Source organism: Aquila chrysaetos, assembly GCF_900496995.4.
Source record: "Aquila chrysaetos chrysaetos chromosome W unlocalized genomic scaffold, bAquChr1.4 W_unloc_7, whole genome shotgun sequence".
NCBI classification, from domain to species: domain Eukaryota; kingdom Metazoa; phylum Chordata; class Aves; order Accipitriformes; family Accipitridae; genus Aquila; species Aquila chrysaetos.
Genome location: NW_024470327.1, coordinates 62,863 through 85,469, shown reverse-complemented (window position 1 = coordinate 85,469; position 22,607 = coordinate 62,863). Strand labels below are relative to the sequence as shown.

The 22,607-nt window shown below is 46.4% G+C and overlaps 2 long non-coding RNA genes across 2 annotated transcripts; one reads left to right on the top strand and one right to left on the bottom strand.

The window, feature by feature from the left end:
* Positions 1-4,898: 4,898 nt before the first annotated feature.
* Positions 4,899-21,565, bottom strand: LOC115337839. The gene is made up of 3 exons (XR_003922267.2): positions 21,461-21,565; positions 10,385-10,583; positions 4,899-5,735 (listed from the first exon to the last, which is right to left on the bottom strand). It is a non-coding gene; the product is annotated as an uncharacterized LOC115337839 (long non-coding RNA).
* LOC115337842 lies at positions 10,467-21,583 on the top strand. Its single transcript, XR_003922273.1, has 3 exons — positions 10,467-10,580; positions 15,635-15,637; positions 21,477-21,583. It is a non-coding gene; the product is annotated as an uncharacterized LOC115337842 (long non-coding RNA).
* Positions 21,584-22,607: the final 1,024 nt, after the last annotated feature.

The window sequence follows — 22,607 nt, the reverse complement described above, 5'->3', positions numbered from 1 at the left end:
CACAGCAAAACCATTCTCAAGCACGCATTTTTCTTAAATGTTAATAATCTGTTGGATTAGCAAGGAAAGTTCTACCTTGCTGCATGCTGCATCTCATTATTTTTTTGATTAAATCACTTGGAGAAAAACCTCAGAAAAGCAGATGAACGTGAACACTTTGGGGGTTTTGGCTTCATTTTGGTTTTAAGGTGGTTAAACAAGCAATTTTATTGCTTCCACTCTCCGGAAGCATTTTCTTTGTTTAATAATGGATGAGAGTTTAGCTAAGTAAATCCAAGAGGTACTCTCGTTTCTTCTCAACGAAGCAGTCGTCACCATCTGTTCGCACTTGCCAAACACACATCCAGTAAGACCAAGAGAGCAAGGGCTCCCATCTGCTCCGTTTCCCTTGCGTGGCAAGGAGGAGGACAGCAACCAGCCCGTGGGAGCAGACAGCTTGCCAACAGCCACCGCGCTAAGGAACGCAGCCCACTGCTCAGAAATCATTGGCCTATATAAGGGCTTTCCATAAAGGTACAAATGAGAAGGACAAAAGAAGGACCAAGTATCTACAAGATCAGAGCAGAATGAGAAAGCCAAGAGCATAACTTGCAACACTCCAAAATGAAAAAAAAACCCAAACAACTCCTTACGAGGATGTCACATCATCTTGGAAGACCAGTGCACTTGCCTGGGCACCAGCAGGACCCAACAATTCTTACTCCTGAGATTTTCATCACCCGTTGTGGCAAGCCACTGGGCAGGCCTCATTAGCCATATCCTCAACAGCTTTAATTGGTGACTGTAGCCCTTGGGACAGACAAACAATGACAGGCTGGCCAAGGCTGTAAGGAAGAAAGAATCCCATGCTACATCTACATATAACAAGCTGTTTCTGAGTGACAGAAGACTTGTACTCCGGGAGTAAAGGTGTCCATTTTAAATGACAAATCTACTCAGCGGGATCGCTGTCTTCACAAAGAGGCACCCCTACTCACCCTGCCGCAAAGGAGGCAAAGAGGAAGGGAACGCATGAAGAACACGCAGCCAGAACCAGAACCGAGCTGGGATGGCTGCCAAAAGTCTCCGGGCACATCAGACCACAGCACGCTCCACATGTCTTCACAGGTCTACTTGCCTACTGGCTAAATAACTATCTTGTCTCCCTCCCTCTTTTCTTTTGTAGTACTGTACATTGCTGACAGCAGCCTACTGCAACTTGCTTACCGTAATTTAGCTTACTAAATGCAGTAATGCATTCAGGTAGTTTATAGCACCTGAATCAGTAAATCGTTTTTTTCTTCACTGAACCTCCCAAGAAATACATAAAGGCCCGTCCTAGCCAAGCTAAAAACACACAGTACACAATTAGCTTAACATTTAACAGAAGGAAGCATGTTGTATGGAGTCAAACCTCTGCAAGTACACGGAATGACAAACTGGGTGTCTTCTCATCTCGTTACCCTCCTCCATGCTAGCACCCGGTCCACTCCCAGTCTTCTCAGACACACCCTGAAGATCCATTTAGCCTAACTGGTTCTGTAAGCAGTACCGGACTCCCCAAATGGGCAAGAAGAGTATAGGTGTGGAAAACCAATTCCTAGAGGCACACTAAACACATGGGAGAAGAAATTATTCAGAGCAATCTTTAAGAACTCCACATTTTCAATACACTGGGAAAGGAGGAGAACTTACATACTTAAGGGTAATTTATAAGCTTTAGAAGTCACCACCTAACAATGCTGCTACCTATCCTTGCAGCTGTTGGGATAAGCTTCCATGACCTGCAAGTTTATTTTTCACAGTGTCGTGGTTTAACCCCAGCCAGCAACTAAGCACCACGCAGCCGCTCTCTCACCTCCCCTCCACCCAGTGGGAAGGGGAGAAAATTGGGAAAGAAGTAAAACTCATGGGTTGAGATAAGAACGGTTTAATAGAACAGAAAAGAAGAAACTAATAATGATAATGATAACACTAATAAAATGACAGCAGTAATAATGAAAGCATTGGAATATACAAATGATGCACAGTGCAGTTGCTCACCACCGACCGATCGACACCCAGTTAATCCCCGAGCCACCGATCCCCCTGCCCCCACTCCCCCAGCTGATATACTAGATGTGATGTCACATGGTATGGAATACCCCGTTGGCCATTTTGGGTCAGCTGCCCTGGCTCTGTCCTGTGCCAACTTCTTGTGCCCCTCCAGCTTTCTCGCTGGCTGGGCATGAGAAGCTGAAAAATCCTTGACTTTAGACTAAACATTACTTAGCAACAACTGAAAACATCAGTGTTACCCGACATTCTTTCTCATACCTAACTCAAAAACATAGCACTGTACCAGCTACGTAGGAAGACAATTAACTCTATCCCAGCTGAAACCAGGACACACAGGATCCCTGCCTCTAGGGCAGTTGCCATTTTGCACTGCTGCAGCCTCTTCCACAGGCGGTGCATAGTGTCATTTCAGAATGCCTTTTATTTGTTGTTTTCCTAGATTCAAATTAGAAGGCCATTTGGAAAACAACATCTGCAGTGGGCCTTTGCTATGGAAGGCCAGGTAATGTTCACAAGCTCAGTGTCCTTTGTGTATGCTACAGCTAGTGGAACGGGCCAACATCTCATCCTGTCACTGCCCCCCGTCCCCCCTGATTCTCTGAACATAATGCTGCCAGGAAGGTAAACATCTACTGATGGGAATCCCTTATCAGACAGGGTGCTTAGCCACTCAGTGACAACTCTTACTGGTGCCTTGCTCCCCCCCCCTCCCCCCCCCCCCCATACTTCAGCCATTATACCTCAGCAAACTGAAACAATGCAGACTCCTGGGTTTGTTTTACAGCTCCCGGGACTCCAGGCTGCGATGCGCTTGAGGAGATCTGTCAGGAAAACAATCATGTTTGTATTACCTAACTCTTCAGTTTCAGTATCAAACTTCAACATGCTAAATTTCTGATCCAGCGTACAGAAAGACTCCTGGGACCTGAGAACATGCAGATGAGTCCCAGCGCACCTGTACAAGGAACAGTACCTGCCTTCGCAGGAGACATGGAAATGGGTGATCTGTGAAATAGTGATCTTGAATACTTTTTCACAAGGTGAGTCTTTCCTAGGATCAATAGAACAGGCTGAGGCTTTTCTGAAGGGCTTTTATTTGCCCACTGGTATGTCAAAAGAGGGTTAGCAACAAAAACTTAACACTATATTGTATTTCACAGTTCAGTGAAAGACGTGAGACTGCAGACTAGTGCATAAAAGGCAATTCAAGAGAATCACAAATAACCATTTCTGTACCCTCTGGGAGAGGCTTTCAAAGCTGTCTGAAGGATTTAATTGGATTTATCTGCTTCTCACCCCATTGCGTGGATCTACAGTTTTACTGCCAAAGGGTTTAGGTACTACAGAGATGGATACCTTTAAAACAGCAACTGTAATGATCTCATGCATAACTATACACAAAGATGCTCTAATATCATCCATGTTTATAACTCAATGGATGCTCCTACCAAGGGAGTGGTTCCTTTCCCTAGCCACTGAACAAGTAAAAGGATGGAACAAAATGACATGATCAAGCTCTGAAGCAAAATTTCCCTTTTCATTTAGCTTTAATTTAGAGCTGCATTTAGTGGTGAAAAGTGCCAGCCTGACAGCTCTGAAGCACGAAGCACTCGATCTTCTGTGCCAGAAGCACGCAGGCACTGGCCAGGCAAGCTGCCTGCCTACTTCTTGCCCTGCCAATACAATATATAATTGAGGAAAGTAAAATGGAGATAGAAATGTATTTTGTCCAAGTATTTGGTGCTGACAGCTTCTCGCCTCCAGCCTCCCTGCACCTCAGGAGCTCAGAAAACGACAACAAGAAGTGAAAGCAATGAACGCTGGCACTGCATTACTCACGGAGTGGCTTTTCCACTCAGAACAGTGGTTGCTCTTCATCACCATGAAGACTAATTGTCTGGGTTTGGAGGAGTGCCTTGGAAGCAGTGCAGGGGCCCAATTCAACAGCATGTCATCTAGAGAGAGGGAGACAGTCTGTGGCCCAAATGTCTCGCTCAACTGCCACAGCGGGAGAACAGGGCAGCGTTATCGCTGCAGTATTGCTGAGACACCAGCTTCAGTAATGATGAGACACCAAAGGTAAGTAACTTTCCCCAGGTCTCACTAAGCACGCACTCACGTTTTCCAATTTCCTTTCACTGAACTACACAAAACCTCTCTCTACCACAATAAATGCACGTGCCCAGGACCATTCCCTGAAATGGAGGCCAACTGGCACAATTACCCTTGGCGCTTTGGTTGCATTTTGTTACGCAAAATTTGGATGCAGAACAGCTGCATCCAAAATGCCCACTGGGAAATCCCCTGGCCCACTCCCACTCGTGAGTGGTGCCAAGGAAGTTGTTGAGCTTTTCAGCTGACATGGGCCAAACCTGTACCTGTAAACCTCCAAACGATTTAGCACTACAGATGGTCAAGGTCCAGTTCACGGGAACACTCACTGCTGCTGTTTAATTCAATACCACAGATGCTGCCAAAAATTCTTCCTCAGACAGCACCTCACAGTAACATACACAGGGTAGGTTTTTTTCAACACTCTCTTAAAACACCAGTAAACAGAAGCAGAGGAAAGCAATGGGAATAAACCAAGCTCATCTGCTATCTCAGAGATAGAAGAGTGGCTCATTATCTTAAGAATACAGCCTAAGGAGCATCTAGCTTCAAGCCCAATGTTCAACTGGAATCATTTTTTCCGTTACTGTGATGAACAGGTAGAAGGGGGCGGGGGGTGGGGTGGGTGGGTTTGTTTTTAAACTTCTTACTTTTAAATAAAAAGGGGAATAAAAGGTATTAAGCATCTACAAAGAGACAAGGTACAAGGTATCAGAAGTGTAGGATCTAGCAACAAGAAGGGACTGAAGAAAGGGAGACAGGAAATGGGAAGGGTCAGCAAGCACCTAAGCACAATTCACAAGAGAAGCAATCCTGTCAGCAGAGCCCTTTTTGCCACCAAAATGCTTGATCAGCAACAGTTCAGTCCTTCAAACAAGAGGACATCAGAGCAATGAAAATGTGAAAAGGCAACACATACCTTGAAAGACAATGCCTGAAGAGGCAGTTGATTTGGAGGAAGGAGAGATTGGAAGAGATCTCCAGGCCCACCATAAACTTACTGAACCCCATATTAAGCAATAAGGGGTTGACTGGTTGCTTTCTGCTTTCTTTCCTTCCATCGGAAGGCTGTTGCAGAACCCAAATCTTCTAAGCATTTAGAGTTTTCTTCCAGTTTTCAGCTTAAATTTACTCAGGACCAGGTGGTACACATGCCTTCTGGTGCCCACACCTTTAAGCCTAAAAACTGTTCTGCCTAAATGGTATTTCCCTCTCCTGCATTTACAGGAGTCACCCCACTCTTCTTCCACTTGTTTTTTCCTAGCCTAAGCATATCAAGAACTCCTGATGTCATCACGCATGTCCACCGCCCATGTCCCAGCAATCCCTGCAGCTCTCTTCTCCCGTTATTCCAGAAGGAGGTCATCTTTCTTGTACATGAAGGACCAGCAGGGCAGCCACGTCAGATGAGCTGTGCTCTGTTCAATGGCATTAACTCTTTGCCACACTTCCTGAAAATACTTGGCCTGACACCCTGCAGTGTAGCACTTTCTTATGCCCACATCACGCTGTTGGCTCCCAGCTGCTCTCCTGCGCTTCCCTTTAGCTACCTGTAGTTCTTCTTCCCCCTCCTCAGTTTTGGCCCGCTGAAGAACATAGAAGAGAATCATAGAATCACAGAATCATAGAACGGGTTGGGTTGGAAGCGACCTTCAAGAGCATCGAGGTCCAAGCCCCCTGCCATCGACAGGGACGCCTTCCACTAGATCAGGTTGATCAAAGCCCCATCCAACCTGGCCTTGAACACTGCCAGGGAGGGGGCGTCCACAACTTCTCTGCGCAGCCTGCTCCAGTGCCTCACCACCCTCGGGGGGAAGAATTTCTTCCTTATATCTAATCTAAATCTACTCTCTTCCAGTTTAAAGCTATTACCCCTTGTCCTATCACTACGTGCCCTTCTCAAAAGTCCCTCTCCGGCTTTCTTGTAGGCCCCCTTCTTCCCCCTCTTCTAAATATCTTCTTGGGGGTCTCAGCTTGCTGCCCTTCACCTACGTAGCTTATCACAACAGGACAAGGATAGCACTGTTTTCTCCCCAAGTAAGCAAATACTTAAACTGTTTATTTAAATAAAAAAATAAAAAGGAAGGAAAAAAATGACAGCTAATTGGAAAGTGAACGTTCAAATTGGTGCTGAAGCAACTTGACTACTTATTCTGCAGCTGTAGCAGACGGCTTGGCACTTAGATGTCTGATCATAATATGACAAAAAATCCTTCCACCATGGCTTCAAATTACAAGATAACTCCATCTAAGGGAAGACAAAATGTATATACACAAACATTGCCATATGTTTAGAGTGCCTTCTCAGCACAATGTTTCTCTCACGGCACCAAGAACTTACTGGTAAGAAAAATTACAAATTTTAAGTGCTACTTTAAAGCAATTTACAGTTAAATCAACACTAGTGAGAAAACAGTCAAGAATTGGACTTGCAGAATGGGAGATGATTCATGGCTTTCTCAACAGCTTTTACTCTTGATGAAGCTTACAACTATCTTACTATTTGGGAATGACATTCTTTGTTAGTATTGGTCCGGTTAGAAACTCAGCAGGCTGGCTTGTTCATCGTTGCAATTTTTCAATCAGAGGAAAGAAAGAACTGAGGAAGAACTAAGCAGAAAGGCGGCCAGCAGGTACCAGTTTCAACTACCTTTCACCTGCATGCAGAAAGAAGCTTCTTTCTAAAAACAAAAATTGCATCTCTATATGCTAGGAAGTGTCTTTTTCCCACCCTTCACTTCCCTAAAAAGCTTTTTGGCCCAGCTGGTTTTCTCCTGATGCAGAAATGTGGAAGGATCGGGAATCCGGCACATTTGTATAGGAAAGGTGTTGCCCACTCAGCTCTGTAGCTGTGACGGTAGGTGCTGCAATGGTCACGTTCCCCTGCAAACAGCAGTTGTCTTTGCAGGTGAGCCATGTCATGAGAAAAACGTGCTCCATTACAACTTTCCAGCTGGATGAGCAAGGACACCACTAGTGGGTTTGCAGGTCGGAAGCCCAACGCTGGTGCCACACCTCAGGTTCTTGACACAACGGTAGGTCAATATGCAAAACTTAAAACGTGGCATGGTTACCGCTGGAATGCCAAAATGAAGGAGAGGTATGGCCTGTGGGGGACTTCAGAAAAAGAAAGGAAGATCTTACTCTCTCCATATTACATTTTCCAAAATGACATCTAGTATGTAAAGAGCAATCAAGACAGGATTAACAGCTACCAACAAGTAAACTGATTTCCTGGAATTGTTCTGGAATCATATAATCCCTGTCCGAAGGAAGCTACCTGCCTTGAAGATGCGAGACAGTCAGTGGCATTTCTACAGTTGCTCAGCTACATTTTAGTTCATCAATTAGCATGCAGCCTGGGTTTTAAAAGATGTTGCACTGGCTAGAAGGGTCAGAGCTGAATTGAGCTGTCACATGAAGTCGAGGGGAGAGGAATACAACAACACATATTTACCACAAACCAGAATATAGTTGACAAAACAGTAATCCACTTGGCACGGCAGACTTGCCATGATTTAGATGCTGCTGCTAACATCTCGGGCAGAGGCTGTCGTTATTTTATGGGCTATCGTTGTACTCATGAAACAGCCAGCCTTCGCTTGCATGAGGACTGGAGTGAGACCCCCTGTGAATTACTATGCTCACTGACTCAGCCAGCAGAAAATAAATAAATAAATAAATTTTCAAAATCACACGTAGCACAAAAGAGGGCCTTCTTCAGAAATTAATGGCTCTATAGAAACAACAATGGATTAGATCAGTTTCTCACTAACTCTTAAGTTCTCTGTCCTCTGCTCTGATAGGTGTTGATTCAAGATCTCTCCGGACTCCGAAGCTCTACAGTTGGATATCCCGGCAGGAGCAGTGGGGGACAGCAGCCAGCTAGACCAAGACCTACTCCTTGTTCTCTCTGTTAAGTCAATAAACCTGAAGGAGCATAAAAGTGACTCCTCTGATAGCAAAAACAGAACGGGATGAAGGGGCTTGAGGTTTTCAGAACTGGTCTCCCATATATCATAACGATGTAGCAGGAAACACTTTATTTTGATCCCAATTCACAGTTCCTTCATAGCCAGAAGAAATTCCATTACAGGAATGTATTGGTTTTGTGTGGCAAGGTTTTGGTAGCGGGGGGGGGGGGTCGGTACAGGGGTGGCTTCTGTAAGAAGTTGCTGGAAGCTTCCCCTGTGTTCGAGAGAGAGCCAATACCAGCCGGCTCTAAGACGGACCCGCCGCCGGCCAAGGCTGAGCCAATCAGTGATAGTGGTAACGCCTCTGTGATAACATTTTTAAGAAGGAAAAAGTTGGGACAGGCGGTATTCGGCAGCCGGAGAGAGGAGTGAGAACATGTAAGAGAAACAACCCTGCGGACACCAAGGTCAGTGAAGAAGGAGGGGGAGGAGATGCTCCAGGGGCCGGAGCAGAGATTCCCCTGTGGCCCATGGTGAAGACCATGGTGAGGCAGGCTGTCCCCCTGCAGTCCATGGAGGTCCACGGTGGAGCAGATATCCACCTGCAGCCCGTGGAGGACCCCACGCCGGAGCAGGTGGGTTCCCGAAGGAGGCTGTGACCCCGTGGGAAGCCCGCGCTGGAGCAGGCTCCTGGCAGGACCTGCGGATCTGTGGAGAGAGGAGCCCACGGAGCAGGTTTTCTGGCAGGACTTGTGACCCCATGGGGGACCCACGCTGGAGCAGAGTGCTCCTGAAGGACTGCACACCGTGGAAAGGACCCATGCTGGAGCAGTTCGTGAAGAACTGCAGCCCGTGGGAAGGGCCCACGTTGGAGAAGTTCGTGGAGGAATGTCTCCCGTGGGTGGGACCCCACGCTGGAGCAGGGAAGAGTGTGATGAGTCCTCCCCCTGAGGAGGATGAAGCGGCAGAAAACAACGTGTGATGAACTGACCGTAAACCCCATTCCCCGTCCCCCTGTGCCGCTGGGGGGGGTTGGTAGAGAAGCCGGGAGTAAAGTTGTGCCCGGGAAGAAGGGAGGGGTGGAGGGAAGGTGTTCTGAGATTTGGTTTTATTTCTCATTACCCTACTCTGGTTGATTTGTAATAAAGTGAGTTAATTTTCCCCAAGTTGAGTCTGTTTTGCCCGTGACGGTAAGTGGTGAGTGATCTCTCTCCTGTCCTTATCTCGACCCACAAGCTCTTTGTTATATTTTCTCTCCCCTGTCCAGTTGAGGAGGGGGAGTGATAGAACGGCTTTCGTGGGCACCTGGCAACCAGCCAGGGTCAACCCATCACAAGGAATTTTCACACCACTAAACTGGCAAAAAGGCATACAAGCCTTTTCATACCGTCTTGTCCTTTTATACTTGTTCCATAAAACCATTTTCCACTCCCCAGCGCACGACCTCTCTAAGCAGGAAAGTCCTATCTGCCACACACTTGTCAAAACCTAGGTAGGATATGACAAAGTTTCAAATACATCAGTATTTATAAAATTAGAAATGTCAAACTGCAAAAAAGAAAAAAAAAAGGAAAAAAAAGGGTGGTGGGGTAAAAATTAGTTTCTACCTTGACTGTTAGGCTCTTAAGCTGCCAGTATTTAACATTAATGTTTCTACTTCAGGGTCATGATTGCTACAGTTCTGCCATTTGTGGCTATCAGTTTGAGATTCTCTGCCTTTCACCAGCTCAGGCAATCCACTTCTTGGTGGATATGATTTTATTTTATTATTATTTTTTTTAATGTTTAAAATGGTTAGAATCCCACCCCTCCAAGCTATCGTTACGCTTCTCTTGATTTAAATACAAGAAGTTAGCTCCACTGGTCCATTCATCCACAAGAACGTTACCACCTCCAGCTTTATAGACAACCATAAATTATTTCTGTCAACAGCAAATTACTAAACATAGTACAACCCTCTATGAAAGACAAAAAGAATGCACACAATCAGCATTTCCCTTTCTGACTATAAAATGAAAATCTCTAACAGCAGATAAGCCTGAACTAAACACCAATCAAAACTGGACCCCAAATGGGGTATGGCTTATGATAGGTCACACGTCTGGACTCGACTCTTGAAAGCAATCATGCGCTTAGGAAGATTTGAGGCTGTTATGCAGAGGTTTAACTAGAGTCTTGGCAACTTAATTTGGGACATGAAAGGTATTTGCACTACAGTACCAGGTGCAGTAAAGGAAACTGGTCTTGCAGTTCCATTCCAACACCGCATCTGCAAACAAAACGAGGCTGCTACGTTTGAGGAACATGGATGGAAATCTCACCTGCCATCCTGAAGTTACGCTGTGGCATTATGTCACTTCTTGTCCCTTTCCTCGGGCTTGGTAAATCCTTTGCAGAGTCCGAGGCAAAGGCCCACAGCTTCTTCCTGTTTGTAACAGTGGATGTCTGGGTTTTCGCAGGCTGGTTTGCTGTAGGGCACCACTTGTACCCTCGATTTGCCTTCATACATGTATCCTTGTGCTAGAAAAGAAAAGGAAAATTGCCAGTCATGACATTATACTATGCACAGGGCAATAGAGTGCACTGCTTGTAAGAGGATTTAATACAGTAAATAATCCTTAAATATCTTGATTTTTTTAACAGTTCAGTCACGTGCTTAGAGTCTGACCGCCAACACAATCTAACACGAAGAAATCTTAAGATAAGTAGAGCTGCATTTAAAAAAGTGGAGTTTCTCTCTCCTCTCCTGAGGCTTTATCACCCAGAATCCAGAGCAGGCTGAAGTTCTGATCCTGCAAACTGCTCCCCAGTGCTTGAATGCTCACTCTGGGAAACAAATTCTGTTGCAGGTACAATCTTTGTTTACTTTCTAGTTTGAATGAAATGAAAGCAGACATTTAGCAATAAATGCAGCGTGATGCTCCTTACCTTGCACTCCCTTTCCTCTAATAGATCTGTATCTTAGAAAATTTGAGTATATTCTTTCCCAAACCAGGCACTGAAAATAAACCACTACCAGTATCACCTCATTTTCAGCAGCTTCTGATACATCATCCCAGTGCGCCTTCCAAAATGTACCATGCTGCACAGCTGCATGCAATAAACCGGGAACACTTAAAACTGTCTTTGGCCTGGAGCACACGGCACACATCTCAGTTGCTTGCTATATTCTTGCTATGAGGCAGCAAAATGAACAAAGCCAGGCTCCACATAGCGGGGTAGGGGGAGAAGGTCTGGATCCTGCGCGGTTTGGGGGGTAGGGGGAAGGATGGGAACCTATTTTATTCTCAAATTGCAACCGTGACGTTTTCCAAATACCTTGCTGACCAGACCAAGACAAGATTTTTGAATGTTAGCAGCAACAAAAAGAGCACATTTCAGTATTTCAAGCATGCTGCTGTGCAAGGTGGAGAATGCACGAATCAGAGGAACATGCCACACTTTCCTGCTACAGCTGTTTGCCTAACAACTGAGAGGGGCACACAGCACTGGCTGCTGTGGGAGGCTACCCAGTAAGGACCAGTGCTGACTACAGGGAGGAAGAACCCAATACCTTCCCATGCCCTCAGTAGCTCTCAATGGCAGCAAACAACCAGAAGAGCTGTTTTATCCTGAAGCACATGGCAGGGCAGCTGCAGGAAGTTTCTGCCGGGATTGCACAGGTTCCCACCCACCCAGCTGTCATCAGTCCCCGTTACGGCACAGAGAAACACCTATGTTTCATGCACGTGCCTGCACAGAAACACACGCAGAGGGAAAAAATCCCTTGGGTGTCACATACGGAGATAGCACCGACAACCTTGTTCTCTGTCAGAGTCACTGTGGCGTTTTCCCAGATCAATAAACAGCATGCCTTGTGGCAGGATCACCATCGCAAGCGTATCGCTTGCTTTTGTAATGAACGGGTTAACTTTGTTCATGAAATCAAGAAGGGGGAAGAGACACATTGAGAGTTAACATATGCCTGGTGTAAATAACAAAGCTTGCTTAAGTGATGCGTAAAGGTCACGGGAAGAGGGCAATGGCTATAACTTACTAGATAAGGGGGGGGGGGGGGAAGAACAACAGCTATAACTTACTAGATAAGGAGAGAAAAGAACAACAGCTATAACTTACTAGATAAGGAGAGGAAGGACAAGAGCTGCAATTTACCAAGACTATATTTCTCCACGTCAAAAGACATTCTACATCAAAGGATACTCATCCTTGAGAAAATTACCGAATCTGCATAGCAACAGACCTGCACGAGTGAAGAAAGAAGAAGCAGGACAAGGCGGAGACTTACAAGAAAGGGGTACAAGAAATGTATATAAGGAATGTAACGGTAACATAAAGTTGCGGGCCTATGGCGGAGCGTTGCCTCCCCGGCCGCCCAGCACTGTTTTGCTCTCTTATCGCTTGCTAATAAATTTGATTTTTTTATCCAATACAAATTGGGTCCTCTAATTTGTCACGAGCGTTTATAACAAATTTGGTGCCGTGACTCGGATCCAGGTTCTTTGGTGCGGACCCTCACAAGCGGGGAGGCGCCCTATCCTTGGATAGCCCCGTCTTGAGGAGGTGTCGTCGCCACACCCTGGACCCGCAAACCCCTTTAAATTACAATAACTGAGCAAAAGAACCTGCAGGACCCCTTAAATTTTGTGCACGAAGACCAAGCGAAGACCCAGGAGCGGGTGAGTATATAAAGCGTGAGCCGTTTGGTTGGGGTGGTTATCCCGAGGTGCGAGTGTGTGAGAGGTCTCTCTGAGATCACGCGAGTGCGGACCCTCCAGTAGTGCAGTTCTCGTAGCCCGCGAGGGAGCGAGTCACGACCGAGGGAAAGTGAGTGTGTGTGTGTGGACAAGGGCACCTCGGAAGATGGGACAGAGGAAAAGCAAGCCCTCTGGACCCATGGGGATGGGGAAGGGAAATAAGTTACCAGACATACCCCCTGATAGTCCCTTAGGCCTGATGATAAGATCTTGGGACAGTTCACCAAAGAGAAAGGATAAGCCTAAGGAAAAAATGATCACTTATTGTATTGAGATTTGGGGTGGGAAACCTCTCAACAATCCTCATGTACTTTGGCCCGTGTTCGGGTCCTCTGAGGATTGGGTGTGTCAACAATTAAATATATGGGTAAACAATAAAAGACCACCAGCCAGCCAAGAGGAGAGTGAATATGCTGCCTTATGGATTCCCCAATCTTGGCAGCCGTCATTCCTCTTTGCCTTAAGGGAAAACAGATCAGATAAACCTCGAAAAAATGATGAGGACCTCCTTTGGCCCCCTCCCTATGCCCGTCAGGCCCCTCCACCTCAGGACCCACCCCAAGGCCAGGAAATAGCCCAGGCCCAGGGGGGGTCAGATTCGGAACCTGATTCCCCGACCCCGGCACCCCCTCCCAGAAGGTCTGCACGTAATAGAATAATGCGAGGAAAGGAAAGATTGTTTCCTCTTCGGGAAATGTTGGTGCCTGGTAGGGATGGACAGGGGGGACCGGGAACGGGGTATGTGGCAGTCCCCCTTAATACAGGGGATGTAAGGGAATTTAAGAAGGAAATGGGGAATCTGTTAGATGATCCCCTGGGGGTAGCCGAAAGGTTGGATCAATTCTTGGGACCGAATTTGTACACGTGGGATGAATTACAGTCTATCCTGGGCATATTATTTACCGTAGAGGAAAGAGACATGATTAGAGGGGCTGGGATGAGAGTGTGGGACCAGCAACATCAGGCTGGTCCGGCGGCAGATCAAAAATGGCCCTTAAATCGGCCAAACTGGAATAATCAGGATCCGGCTCATAGGAATTATATGTCAGACTTGAGAACAATTATAATTCAGGGGATACGGGAATCTCTTCCCCGAGGACAGAATATTAATAAAGCCTTTCGTGAACAGCAAAAGAAAGATGAGACCCCAACGGAATGGCTTGAAAGGTTAAGGAAAAGTTTCCAGCTATATTCTGGAGTGAACCCTGCCACTCCTGTAGGACAAGCGTTGCTGAAAACCCAGTTCGTGGCCAAGTCGTGGGGAGATATTAGGAAGAAGTTGGAGAAAATTGAGGACTGGCAGGAGCGGGGGTTGGATGAATTACTTAGAGAAGCTCAGAAGGTGTATGTGAGGCGAGAAGAGGAAACGGAAAAGCGACAGACTAGGCTGCTGGTTGCAGCGGTAAGAGAGGGACAGAAAGGTGTGATAAGGAGACCCGGTCGGCCTGGTGGGGGGGATAAAGAAAGAATCGGGGGGAGAGGAGATAAAGCCGTGGAATGTTTTTATTGCGGGAAAAAAGGACACATGAAGAGAGAATGTAGAAAAAGAATTCAGGATGAAAAAGCGTTCCGGGAGGATTAGCGGGGTCAGGGGCTCTATGTGCTGAGGACCCCCGGTAAGAAAGAGCCCTTGATAACTTTAAAAGTGGGTCCTCAGCATCAGGAGGTGATCTTTCTTGTAGATACCGGGGCCGAAAGGTCTACGGTACAATCATTACCTCCGGGATGTAAAATATCTGAGGATAAAGTTAATGTAATTGGAGCAAAAGGGGAACCTTTTAGGGTCCCCGTTATAAAAGATGTGGCGGTGGAATCAAGTTGCAGATACGGAATCGGAACGCTGCTGTTGGTACCTGAAGTGGAATATAACTTATCAGGTAGGGATTTAATTGTAGAAATGGGGATTCGGGTGGATGTGGAAAAGGAAGAGTTGAAAACCAAGCTTTGTCCCCTTACAGAGGTGGACGAGAAGCAAATTAACCCCGAAGTGTGGTATACTCCCGAAACAGTTGGAAAACTGGATATTGAACCGTTTGAAGTGGTTATTAAGAACCCAGAGATTCCAGTGAGAGTTAAACAATACCCCTTATCTAATGAAGGGAGAAGGGGACTAAAACCTGAGATTGAAAGACTATTGGGAAAGGGGGTACTCGAACCCTGCATGTCCCCTTTTAATACCCCGATTTTACCAGTAAAAAAATCCGATGGTAGCTATCGGCTGGTGCATGACCTAAGAGAAATCAATAAACGGACTGTCAGCCGGTTCCCGGTAGTGGCAAACCCACACACCCTGTTGAGTCAACTGGGGCCTGAAAACCAATGGTATAGTGTAATAGATCTTAAGGATGCATTCTGGTCATGCCCTCTTAAGGAGGAATGTAGAGATTATTTTGCCTTTGAGTGGGAAGACCCAGACACTCATAGAAAACAGCAGTTAAGGTGGACTGTACTTCCCCAAGGGTTCACGGAATCCCCAAACTTATTTGGACAAGCCCTAGAACGGATTCTACGGGAATACCGGTTGCAAGATGGAGTCGTGCTAATACACTATGTGGATGACTTACTGTTGGCAGGAGAGGATCAAGAGACAGTCAGAAAAGAAAGCATACAGTTGTTAAATTTTTTGAGCCTTCAAGGCCTCAAGATATCACAGTCAAAACTACAGTTTGTGGAAGAGGAGGTAAAATATTTAGGACACTGGATAAGCAAGGGGACTAAGAGGTTAGACCCTGAACGAGTAAATGGGATTTTATCACTGAAAGCCCCGAAGAGTAAACGACAGATTAGACAATTGTTGGGGCTATTTGGGTATTGCAGGCAGTGGATCGAGAACTTTAGTGCGAAAGTGCGATTTTTGTATCAAAAGTTAACTATGGATAGATTGCTTAAGTGGACTCAAGAGGATGAAGAAAGATTAGAGGGTCTCAAGGCCGATCTAGTTAACGCCCCTGTCTTGAGTCTGCCTGATATGAAGAGACCCTTTTATTTATTTGTGGCCACTGAGGAGGGGACAGCATATGGGGTTTTGACCCAGGAGTGGGCAGGAAAAAAGAAACCTGTAGGGTACATTTCCAAATTATTAGACCCCGTCAGTAGAGGGTGGCCCACCTGTTTACAGGCAGTTGTTGCTGTAGCTCTGATAGTGGAAGAAGCGAATAAGGTAACGTTTGGAAGTGAATTAAGGGTGTTCTCCCCTCATAATATTCAAGGGGTTCTCCAACAAAAAGCTGAAAAATGGATCACCGATGCCAGGCTTTTAAAATATGAGGGGATCCTAATCCATTCCCCTAAACTGGAGATCGGAACAACGAACTTGCAAAATCCGGCGCAATTTTTGTATGGGGGTCCTGAAGAAGACTTAACACATAATTGCCTTCACACCATTGAAGAACAAACAAAAATTAGGCTAGATCTGGAAGAAGTAGAATTGGGAGAGGGAGAAAAGTTATTCGCTGATGGGTCATCTCGAGTAATAGCAGGGAAAAGGAAGTCAGGATATGCAATTGTGGACGGGGGGAGCCTAGAAGTAAAGGAATCCGGACCCCTCAGTCCTAGTTGGTCGGCGCAGGCATGTGAGTTATACGCAGTACTTAGGGCACTGGAACTTTTAAAGGATAAAGAAGGAACCGTGTACACGGATTCAAAATACGCGTATGGAGTGGTACATACTTTTGGGAAAATTTGGGAGGAACGAGGACTTATTAATTCTCAAGGAAAGGGTTTGATTCATGAGGAACTGATTGTAAAAATTCTACAAGCAATAAGAGGGCCCAAGCGAATAGCTGTGGTACATGTTAAGGGACACCAAAGAGGAACAACCCCTGAAATTCGAGGGAATAATCTTGCTGATCAAGAGGCCGAGGCGGCAGCACTACTTACTGTGACCACCGCCCCGCTGGCAGGTGAAACGCCGGCAAGAATCCTAAGCCCACAGTTTAGTAAACCAGAAATGGATAAATTGAAGGAAATGGGAGTAGTGGAAAAGGAGGGTAATTGGGAACTACCCGATGGGAGACAGGTGTTACCAAAAGCACTAACATGGAAAATAATGAGAGGTATGCACTCAAAGACTCATTGGGGTGTCCAAGCACTGGTTGATCATTTCGCAATAAAGTACATGTGTATTGGGGTTTATAATGTAGCCAAGGGAATCGTACAAGGGTGCCTAACGTACCAGAGGATCAATAAGCAGCATCTTAGAGAAAAAGTACAAGGGGGACGGGAATTGGCACACCGACCAGTCGCCAAAATACAGATTGATTTTACTGATCTCCCTAAAGTAGGGCGATATAAACACTTACTTGTATTGGTAGACCACCTCACTCATTATGTCGAGGCGTTCCCTACTGCTAGGGCAACTGCCAATACAGTGGTAAAAATACTTTTAGAGCATATCATACCGCGATATGGAAATATTGAAACTATTGATTCAGATAGAGGCCCACATTTCGTTTCCAAAGTAGTAAAAGAAGCTCTAGCCCCCTTTGGAACTAAGTGGGAGTTCCACACCCCGTGGCATCCCCAAAGCTCCGGGAAAGTAGAACGAACGAATGGAGAAATAAAGAAGCAACTAACTAAGTTAATGATAGAAACCAAAATGTCCTGGGTAAAATGTTTGCCAATTGCTTTATTAAATATTCGGACTCAGCCCCGAGCAGATACTGGAATTTCTCCATTTGAAATGTTATATGGCATGCCCTATGATATGGAATGCCCAGCCGATTATCCTACTTTAGATGAAGATAGTATTAACCCTTATATTGTTCAGATAATGAAAAGGAGGGAGCGATTGCGAAAGAAGGGAATGGTAGTACAGAGGCCACCCTTAGATATATCCATACATTCAGTGAAGCCAGGTGATATGGTATTAATCAGAGCCTGGAAAGAATCCTCTCTCACTCCTAGGTGGGAGGGGCCCTTTCTTGTTTTACTTACCACAGAAACTGCTGTCTGAACTGCAGAACGAGGATGGACTCATGCAAGCAGGATCAAAGGACCAATTCCGAGTTCTCACTGGGAGGCGACCAGAGACCCTGACAGCTTGAAAATCAAGTTCCGAAGAAAAGTGGAGGAGTGAGACTGTCTTTTGTAAAAAAATCCTCACTGTATATGTTATCTTTCTATGTTACAGGTGTAAACTTTGTAGAGAAAAGTGGTGGACACATTGCTCCTATGGGTATTCCCCTAGTGACATTTGCCACGAATGTTATAATTACGAACAGGAATTAATTGAGTAAGCATTACGTGTGGGAGTATCAACTCGGAAAATTATAAAAAAAAAAAAAAAAAAAAACACACACAAAAAAAAAACCCAAAACCAAAACAAACAAACAAACTCCAAAGAATGGTGGGATATTTTTGCTAAAGGCATAAACCCTGAGAGGTGTTGTCTTTATGTAAATGAGTTATGCCCAACGAAAGCTGAAATAGTGCAAGTATCCCGCAGACGAACAGTGGTCAGAGTGGGGTGGGGAGCTGGGGAAGTGAAGGATACAAACTGGGGCGCATATAAGTCAAAGCAAAGTGAATATAAAGGAGGTTCCCCTGAAGAATACGACTGCTGCCGAGAAGATGGTACACCTCGCTGCTCTAAGCGACAGAGTAGGCAGAGAAGAGGGCAGAGACGTACTGCTGTGGGGATTAAGGTTGATGAACTACCTCCAGAGAAGGCTCACGGAGCCTCTTGACTTATTACTCCCAAACAAAATGTCCTCAGAGCTTCCCCAAAGTCTCCCATCTCTCACCAGGGATGAAGACAAAAGTCAAAATGATTATCAGCACCCGCGGAATACCTATCGCAAGGGTAAAGGGACACCACTTTTCTCAAACTTGAGATTAAGCACTTGGATGATAGGACTGTTACTAATGCTAATAGGGACAACCCAAGGCAAAGGGAACCCCCACCAACCCTACAAATGGACGCTCTATAGGTGGGAGGATCAAAAGATACTACAGCAAGTAATTGCTGCCGGGGCCCCAAGCTTTAATCAATCCTTATGTCAAATCGTACCCAGGAACCCATGTCTACATAACTTAGGCTTTTACTTTTGTCCCAGTTCTAACCCTGGAAAGGGGTATGGCAACCATCCCGACCCTTACTATTGTGCTTACTGGGGTTGCGAAACTATAGCTTCTGATTGGATTCCTGGGGGAGGTCCAGATAAATTCCTATCTGTAGGGTGGGGGCCTCATGGATGTACACCTGCCTCACATGGTTGGGATGGAAGCCAAACAGGACTATGGAGTGGAAATTGCCCATATATTTATATTAATGTAACCAACCCGAAAGATCCTGCTTGGTTAACCGGGAGAACATGGGGAGTCAGACTTTGGAAACCAGGCACAGATTCAGGAGGAATAATTACGATAAGGAAAGAGCTGGTGCCAAATGAACCCTCTGGTGTAGGACCAAATTCGGTCGTAGCAGAGGAAGATGACAGTAACAGTATTGTACAGACTGCTACTATCCTCCCTAACATAGACATCGCTGAAAACAATATCTCGGGCGTATCAACAAAAATCAACCCATTGTGGGATATGCTCCAAGCCAGTTATCAGGTACTGAATGCCACCCACCCTAATATAACTGAGCATTGTTGGTTGTGTTACGACATTCGACCGCCCTTTTATGAAGCTATTGGGGTGGACAGTAGATTTAAAAAGTCCAATGGAACAAATCCAGCTCAGTGCATGTGGAATAAAGAATCCGGACGTAAACAAGGGATAACAATGTCTCAAGTATCGGGAAAAGGAAAGTGTATCGGAAATGTCCCAAAGGACAAACGACCCCTGTGTAACACAACTCACAAATCAGGAGAAATAACAGCTGAGTGGTTAATTCCTGCAGATAATACTAAGTGGATTTGCTCCCAAACTGGGGTTACACCTTGTATATCCCTAAAGGTCTTTAATTGGACAGCTGAATATTGTATACAAGTAGCTGTGATACCTAGGCTTATTTACCATCCCGAAAGTTTCGTTTATGACTATCAAACTACTCAGGCCCATCACATACAGAAACGAGAGCCCTTTACAGCCCTCACGGTGGCAACTCTCATGACAATCGGAGCTGTTGGAGCTGGTACAGGAATAACCTCCCTCGTACAACAAAATCAAAAATTTCAATCCCTAAGGGTAGCGGTCGATGAGGATTTGACTAGGATAGAAGAGGCCATGACAGCCCTAGAACAGTCTGTTAGGTCTTTATCAGAAGTAGTATTACAAAACTGACGGGGCTTGGACTTAATGTTCATGCAGCAGGGGGGGTTATGTGCAGCCCTACGGGAGGAGTGTTGTGTATATGTTGACCATACTGGGATAGTTAGAGATACAATGGCCAAGCTACGGGAGGGGTTAGAAAAACGGAAAAAAGACTGGGAAGTACAACAGAACTGGTATGAATCCATGTTTAATTATTCACCCTGGTTAACCACCCTGTTGTCAACCATTGCAGGACCTCTTATTTTGTTGATCTTATTTTTGACTTTCGGGCCATGCATTTTTAATAAGTTGATCGCTGTTGTTAAAGAGCGCTTAGAAGCTGCACATTTAATGCTGCTACGAAAGCAATATGCACAGATCGGAGATGGAGGAATTACTCCTATCCTTGGGCGAGCAAAAGAAGCATTGGATCGATTTAATGAACAAAATCAGGATGAAAATAGAAAAGGGGGGATTGTAATGAACGGGTTAACTTTGTTCATGAAATCAAGAAGGGGGAAGAGACACATTGAGAGTTAACATATGCCTGGTGTAAATAACAAAGCTTGCTTAAGTGATGCGTAAAGGTCACGGGAAGAGGGCAATGGCTATAACTTACTAGATAAGGGGGGGGGGGGGGGGGAAGAACAACAGCTATAACTTACTAGATAAGGAGAGAAAAGAACAACAGCTATAACTTACTAGATAAGGAGAGGAAGGACAAGAGCTGCAATTTACCAAGACTATATTTCTCCACGTCAAAAGACATTCTACATCAAAGGATACTCATCCTTGAGAAAATTACCGAATCTGCATAGCAACAGACCTGCACGAGTGAAGAAAGAAGAAGCAGGACAAGGCGGAGACTTACAAGAAAGGGGTACAAGAAATGTGTATAAGGAATGTAACGGTAACATAAAGTTGCGGGCCTATGGCGGAGCGTTGCCTCCCCGGCCGCCCAGCGCTGCTTTGCTCTCTTATCGCTTGCGAATAAATTCGATTTTTTTATCCAATACAAATTGGCTCCTCTAATTTCTCACGAGCGTTTATAACACTTTCATCTCCATCTTAATCTGTTGGCTGGCACTTGCTCCCTCCAGACTGCAGCTGGGATAAAAGCGATTCCGTTTACAGGAAGCACAGCACCGTGTGAGCCCCCCCGTGCGAAGTCCTGTATTTATAAAAATGGCTACAAATAATAAAACTCTGCAGGGACTGCTGACCCACACAGAGGCTGTGTTTTCTGAACAGGGCGCCTGCGTGAAATCCACAAAGTCAGGACTGCGACACCCCTCACTCACCCTGTCCCTTTTCTCCTTCCCTCAGCCGGGCCCGGCTCCAGCTTGGAGCCCCCCCTGCCCCCCCCGGGCAGCCAGCAGGCAGGAGACACCCCCACGCCCGCCCAAGGGCCTCGCTCGCCTCACGGGCAGCCCCAGCCCTCACCTCAGCCGGGCCGCAGCTGGAGCAGAGGCTGCAGAGACCAACATGGCCGCCCGGCAGCCCCGTGCCCCAGGACTACAGCTCCCAGCATGCCCCGGGAACCACCAGGGCCCCCTGGCAGCCCCGTGCCCCAGGACTACAGCTCCCAGCATGCCCCGGGGCGCTTCTTCCTGCTGCCTGACCCTGCAGGGACACCATCCCCGGCCCGGCCCCGCCCCCCGCAGGCCCCATGGCCGCCTCCCCGCGGGAGGACGAGGACAAGGCCGAGGACAAGGACGAGGACGAGGACGAGAAGAAAGAGAGAAAGAGAAGGAGGAGGAGGAGGGGGGACAGAGCGGCAGAGAGAGGTGGGACAGGGCGGTGGGGTGGCCGGAGAGGGGCAGGAGCCGGACAGAGAGAGGGAAAAGGCGTCAGGAGAGCGGAGCGACAGAGGGATGCGACAGGGACCAGGAGAGAGGGACGGAGGGGAAGGGTGAGAGGAGGAAGGTAGGGAAGAGAGAAAGAAAGGGAGAGGCAGGGACAGAGAGCAAGGGAAGGATGGGAAACAGCCCAGAGAGACTGAGAAACAGAGGGATGCGGATCAGGACAAGGAGGGGCAGAAGGACAGAACAGCGATGGCCTCCAGGATGGAGACGGCGGAGGAGCAGAAGGGGATGGGGAGCAGGATGGAGGCCCAGAGAGAAGGGAGAAGGCCCAGCCATCTGAGCAGGAGGGGATACAGGCAGGAACGAGGGGCCAGGCTGCGTGAGAGAGAGGAATGAGAAAATACAGGCTTGTGAATTGGTCGAAGAAGTTTAGGATCATGGTCAGTTTCAGGGGGAGAGGTTGATAGTTGTAATGGGTTTGTTGGGTAGGATGTTAGTGGAGGTAAAGAATAAGAGTTTGGGTTGAACGATTAGTGTGAGGGTTAGTCATGATGCTAGTATGATGAGGAGTCATGGGGCTGGGTTAAGTTGTGGCATATCATTAAGGAGGGACGGATGGGCCTCTTTCTCTAGCTTAAAAGGCTAGTGCTGTTGCATAGCTTCTTAATGATTAGGAAGATATGAGTGATGATCAGTGTTCGAAGTGGGTTAGGGGGGTTGATTCTACTACAATTGGCATGTAGCTGTGGTTAGCCCCGCAGATTTCTGAACATTGGCCGTAGAAG